This window comes from Cololabis saira, chromosome 3 (genome assembly GCF_033807715.1).
Source record: "Cololabis saira isolate AMF1-May2022 chromosome 3, fColSai1.1, whole genome shotgun sequence".
Classification (NCBI taxonomy): Eukaryota; Metazoa; Chordata; class Actinopteri; order Beloniformes; family Belonidae; genus Cololabis; species Cololabis saira.
In genome coordinates this window covers 55,205,438-55,212,084 of record NC_084589.1, presented here as the reverse complement: position 1 = coordinate 55,212,084, position 6,647 = coordinate 55,205,438, and the positions used below count along the sequence as shown (strand labels likewise).

Sequence of the window (6,647 nt, the reverse complement as noted above, 5' to 3'; positions counted from 1 at the left end):
AAACGAATGAAAACACCAGCGTTTTTGCTACGTGGAAACGGGGCCTCAGTGTGAATCCACCACAAGTCCTGGGTTTGGACCGAGACCTGAACAGAGACCGGAACAGAGACCTGAACAAAGTCCTGAACAATCAATCAATCAACTTTATTGTCACATCATATTACTGGTAGTAACATGGGTAAAAAACTTGTTTGTGCAGGCTCATCATCATTTGCAGTTTAAAAGATAGACATACAAACAAAGTGCATAGTGCATGAATAAAAGCATAAAAACATAAAAACAGTATGTGGAATAAGAGGATAGAAAAACAAATAAATAATCTTGGGCTTCTATATATGATATAAAAAATCTTCAGTTCAGTCTTTCACAAGAACTAGGTCTTGTTCAGTAATCTGTTTGCTGACAGATAAAAACTGTTCAAAAATCTGGTGGTGCTGCTTTTACCGGTACCGTTTGCCCGGCTGGGGTGATGGATGTCCCGGATAATGTTGTGGGCCTTAGCAACACAACGTCTGACGTGAAGTTCTTGGAGAGGTGGAAGCTCCCCTCCCACGATGCCCTGTGCTGTTCGCACCACCCTCTGCAGTGCTTTCTTTTCTGCGGTGGTGCAGTTTCCAAAGTACAGAACAGAACAGAGTACTAGACCGGGGTCGAGTCCTGAGCAGTCCTGGACCGAGTCCCGGGTTCCAGCCTCGGTCCAGGCAGGGAGACGGAGACGGGCCGGGGCTCGTCCGGGACGGGCCGGGGCTCGTCCGGGACGGGCCGGGGCTCGTCCGGGACCAACCCCTGGAAAGGAGACGTGGTCGGGTGCGTCTCCAGTTTTGCTTGTACAGTAATCCCTGATTTTCAGGGGTTACGTTCCAAAAATAACCCGTGATAAGTGAAATCCACGAAGTAGCAACCTTTATTTTTTTTTTTACAATTATTATAAAAGGCTTCAAATTGCGGAGATCAGCCCCGCCAAGACCCGATTAACTGGATTTGATGGGGAGAAAATTAAAATGGATTATGAAAAGAAGTACAATAAGTACAGTAAGACAAATCTACTAGAACTAGACAGCATAGGTGGAGAGTGTCAGGTCCAGACTGAAACCCTCAGCAACTTGGCTAAATCTGCTGAATATTAACAAAAGACAGAGACATGAGATCAGGTTAAAAACCCGTGAGGAGAGAAGTCAGAGAACGTGCAGTCCCAACACTCCAACCATCTCTGTCCGTCTCTGCCTCGTCTCCTCTTTTTATTCATTGGGAATGCCCTGGTTACACGAGCACGAGCAGCGTAAGGGGGGGGGGGTTAAGGCTGCCCATGGGAAGGGGGAATTATTAGCTTCTGATTAGAAGAACATGAGAAGTCAGTTTATATGTTAACTTCAAGGTGACTCCAGACATCCCCTTCTGCTGGAACCAGGCTGCTGCTTACCTGTTTGAAATAACATACCACACACACACACACACACATGCACACGCACACGCACACGCACACGCACACACACACGCACACGCACACGCACACTTGATAAGAGGATGTGCACTACCCCCACATTCCTCTGCAGAGATGTGAAACTTGCAGCTTCAGTTAACACGTATAAAGCAGTAAGCACAATTTTAATATTCAGTTATGGCAAAATCATGAAAATGATAACTTCAATATTTGTCTGTATTTATATACATAATTGTTCAAACAGACAACCTGTGTGGAGACTAGAACTAGAACTAGAACCTGTAGAGACTAGAACTAGAACCTGTAGAGACTAGAACTAGAACTAGAACCTGTAGAGACTAGAACTAGAACCTGTAGAGACTAGAACTAGAACCTGTAGAGACTAGAACTAGAACTAGAACCTGTAGAGACTAGAACTAGAACCTGTAGAGACTAGAACCTGTAGAGACTAGAACTAGAACCTGTAGAGACTAGAACCTGTAGAGACTAGAACTAGAACTAGAACCTGTAGAGACTAGAACTAGAACTAGAACCTGTAGAGACTAGAACTAGAACTAGAACCTGTAGAGACTAGAACTAGAACTAGAACCTGTAGAGACTAGAACTAGAACTAGAACCTGTAGAGACTAGAACTAGAACCTGTAGAGACTAGAACTAGAACCTGTAGAGACTAGAACTAGAACATGTAGAGACTAGAACTAGAACTAGAACCTGTAGAGACTAGAACCTGTAGAGACTAGAACTAGAACTAGAACCTGTAGAGACTAGAACCTGTAGAGACTAGAACTAGAACTAGAACCTGTAGAGACTGACAGCTTTTATTACGTCTAAAAACTTACAGTCAGACTGGATTTGATGTGGTATCCAACAGTTTTAATCATATTACCTTCTTACTGGTGGTTTTGGTTTTGGAAGTTTGGAGGATAATCTTTGGACCGGTTACCCGCTACAGAGGGCTGTGGACGATATCTACACTCCACCATCATGACTCTGAAGTGAATCAGGAGAAATTCAATTAAAGCTCATGCTGTTGAAATACATCCATCATCCATCCATCCATGTTGTATCCAACAGTTTTAATCATCTTACCTTCTTTCCATAAGCTGTTTTTCTTTGCTGCAGTCTGTAGGATAGTTATAGTCACTGTCTGTAGAACGGACGTCCCAGTCAGAGTCACTGTCTGGAAGGTCAGTTCCTGGAGGTCCTGGTTCTTCGATGAAGATTACAGGAACTGCTATGGGCAAGGGTGCATGCTGCTCAGTTGGAGTTCCTTGAGAGTTCTGATCCCCCATTTTGAATCTGAAGTGAATCAGGAGAAATTCACATTAAAGCTCATGATGTTACAGAACTACATCCATCCATCATCCATCCATCCATCCATCCATCCATCCATCCATCCATCCATCCATCCATCCATCATCCATCCATCCATCCATCCATCCATCCATCCATCCATCCATCCATCCATCCATCCATCCATCCATCCATCCATCATCCATCCATCCATCCATCCATCCATCCATCCATCCATCCATCCATCCATCATCCATCCATCCATCCATCCATCCATCCATCCATCCATCCATCCATCCATCCATCCATCCATCCATCAGGTTTACAGGTTTACTAACACTAACTAGTATTACTTTGGTTAGTGTTTAGTAAACCTCTAGTTAGTGTCAGTAAACCTAGTTAGTGTTTAGTAAACCTCTAGTTAGTGTCAGTAAACCTAGTTAGTGTCAGTAAACCTCTAGTTAGTGTTAGTTAACCTAGTTAGTGTAACTAGTTTGGGTCAGTAGTCGTAGCTGCAGGATCAGACTAGAGCAGCTGATCTGAAATAGATGTTCATCCTAGATTTGCTGTGAATTGGACTGAATCTCAGTCTCACGTCACTGGAAGCATTTCATTGTTTTATAATCGTGTGTGTGGATATTGGATTTAGTTTAATTTAGTATTTCAATATTTTCTATTTTCTATCGTCTCTATTGTAAGTAATATATGTCTATAAATATTAAAAAACAAAGCTGAACAATAAGGGCAGTAGAACATCCAGAAGTGTGTACAGTAAAAGTACAGTAAAAGTACAGTAAAAGTACAGTAAAAGTACAGTAAAGTGAGAGTGATTATGCTTGTAGTTATTGTAGTCCCGGAGAGATGTATGTGGGTTATTATGTGAAATTATAGAAAATAATATTTTTACAGTCTCTGAAACACAGTACCTGTAGCTGAGTGAAATGTTTGCATATTCTTACACGCTTGTTAAAATAAATGTAAAAATCATGGTGCAAGAGTGGCTGTAATCAAGGTAGTGAAGGAAATATGTTAAACACATCTTCATTAACTTATCTTTTTTTTCTTTTTAAATAACACATTTTTGTCTGTTTATTTTGACTTGAAATATTATTTACAACAGCAGAACCTTCTGAATCTGGACCGAAGTCCTCGGAACCAGCCGCCTGTCATCGCGTGTCCAGAAGGTTCCAGGGCGTCCAGGATGTCCCGGGGGGGTCCGCGGGGCCGGTACCACCTACAGATACAGCTGCCACACCAAAAATGTGATGCATTATTTTTTGTTATAGTCTTACTAACATGTTGTATTGTAAATCTAGGCTATTAGTTTGTAATCATGATGTTGAAAATAATTCAAAGTAAAACATCTTATTTTCACATGTAAAGTCTTCCGTCAGGCGTCGCGGCTCCTGGAACCGACACTGACTACTGTGTTTAGGAAACTCACACACACACACAGGTCTGACAGCTGTCAATCAAATGGCGCTGAAAACTCAGAGAGTCACGGACTGACTCAGTTCCATCTTTGATACAGCTTAAATACAAAAATAAAAAACCATAACTGGTCTAAAATTCCACAATCTATTTAGATAGATAGACACAGCGGTCTATAACATGATTTCTGAGCTCTATAACAGAGAATAGACTCTAGTCTAGTTGACAACAACACAAGCTCATTAAAATAGGCAGGCGGTCAAGAATACCACAACTCTGATAAAGACATTATTTAAGAAGGTTACACTCACTCACAAATGGTAGTTGACTCTTCCATAAACCTTTGTACATGCTTAGTCCTCTTTTAAAGTTTAGCGCTCGTCTCCTTCATGGCCGCAAATTTGCAGAGTCGGCAAATTGGCTCTAAGTGTTAAGGCTGATTTATGGTTCCGCGTTACACCAACGCAGACCTACGGCGTAGGGTACGCGGGGATATGCACGTACGGTGCGCGTCGCCGCGTACCCTACGCCGTATGCTCTGCGTCGATTTAACGCGGAACCATAAATCAGGATTTACAGCCAATCAGCGTTGGCTCACAGCCCTGATGCGTTCAGGACAGTTGTAAAGTAAGAATTATCCTACACTGGCCACACAATGCACATTTTATCGTAATTATAGCCTACAATTTACAATTATATATGAACGTATCACACAAAACGGGGCCCTATCAGTGGGCCCTATGAGCTTGTGGGCCCCGGGGCACCCGCCCCCTCGCCCCCCCTCTGGCTCCGCTACAGGGCACACCCAAAGGCTGTGTTCTGGCTTTAAGAGGAAGAGGAAGAGGCTGAGAGGAAGCAGATCATTTCCTGCAGATAACGGATGGAACCATTTAAAGGCATCGGGGGGCTGCTGAACTTTGTTGTTAAAATATCATGTTTAAACTTTAAACTTTAAACTTTATTTATTTGTATAGCACCAAATCATACAATATAAAATGCAACACATGGTGCTTTACATGCAGAATAAAATTTAAAAAAAAATTAAAACAGTGGCGGTGCACTAAACTTCACTAAACTGCACTAAACTTCACTAAACTTCACTAAACTGTACTAAACTGCACTAAACTGTACTAATACCTGGTTTGTACGGAAGAGAATCAGGGCCAGGCAGGAGAAACAATATTTGAGAGGGGAAGATTTATATTTATTGTGCACTTCGAGAAAAAAGTCTAAATGTTTAGAGAAAAAAGTCGGAATTTCGAAAATAAAGTTGAAATACATATAACTTTTTTCTCAAAATTGTACTTCAACATTCTTCTCAACATTTTTTCTCGAACTGCATAATGAAAAAAAAAATCTTCCTCCTCTAAAATATTATTTTTATTTTTCTCCTGCCTGGCCCTGATACTCTTGTTATTTTGGATTTGATATCGACGAAATAAATGATAAAAAAACAAAGTTTTCACTCACTAAAACAACTGCGTCAGCCCCACTGCTGCGGCTCAGACTAGGAAACACAGATAACCAATCACAGCACGCCTAAAGCCTTAACTGATACAACTCGTGATCTGATTGGCTGTCGCAGCTGTCAATCAACTGTATTTATTTCACCTACAGACGCTGTTGAGTTGGAAGACAGATTTCAGCCTGGAAACATAAAATAAGAGAAAACTGACCTAAAAACAGCAGAACTGGAAGGAGCAGGAAATAATATGATGAAATATGAAAGAATATGAATACTTTTAGATATTTAGGGAAAGTAAATTAAAAATTACATTCCGACATTCAGAAATGAAAACTAAATCTCCCTAAAACAGGCTGGAAACGCCCTGCTTTATTTCCCTTTCACCTGCTGTTAACCGTGTTTCTTTCTGGTTTGAGCTTTTACAGAAACTTTTACTAACTCCCACACAGCTGCTGCATATTTTCAATCAAGGTGAATAAATAACAATATTTGCAGCTGTTTGCAGATCTGGGGGTTTCTGGGTCTGGATCAGCTCTCAGGAAAGAAATAAACCCCTAAATAAACTCCTAAATAACCCCCTAAATAAACTCTTACCTGCAGGTGAAGCGTCTGTAACTTCAGGCGAGACGATAATCGATGTTTAAAGTCCAGAAAACACTTTCTGTTTCCCCTTTTCTGACGCAGTTTCTAACTTTCTGGGCGGGTCTGACTCAAGTGTGGTCTGACTCAACCTGAAACTGAAAGCTTTAAAGTCAGTGTTTAAAACATTTAAAACATGAAAAAAAGTTTTGAATCTTTGCAGACATAATTTTGTGCATTTTTATTTTTCACAAGTGCAACAGTTTTAGAGGTTAAACTGCTTTATTTTCAGGGTTTCAGAGTATAGGAGCCAAATATGTTGTTGTTCACTCTGTGTGTGTGTGTGTGTGTGTGTGTGTGTGTGTGTGTGTGTGCGTGCGTGCGTGCGTGCGTGCGTGCGTGCGTGCGTGCGTGCGTGCGTGCGTGCGTGCGTGCGTG

General features: G+C 41.5%; 1 long non-coding RNA gene across 1 annotated transcript; it reads right to left on the bottom strand.

Annotated features, from left to right (window-relative positions):
* Positions 1–1,147: 1,147 nt before the first annotated feature.
* Positions 1,148–6,367, bottom strand: LOC133440567 (uncharacterized). The gene is made up of 5 exons (XR_009782357.1): positions 6,225–6,367; positions 3,861–3,980; positions 2,531–2,740; positions 2,328–2,431; positions 1,148–1,420 (listed from the first exon to the last, which is right to left on the bottom strand). It is a non-coding gene; the product is annotated as an uncharacterized LOC133440567 (long non-coding RNA).
* Positions 6,368–6,647: the final 280 nt, after the last annotated feature.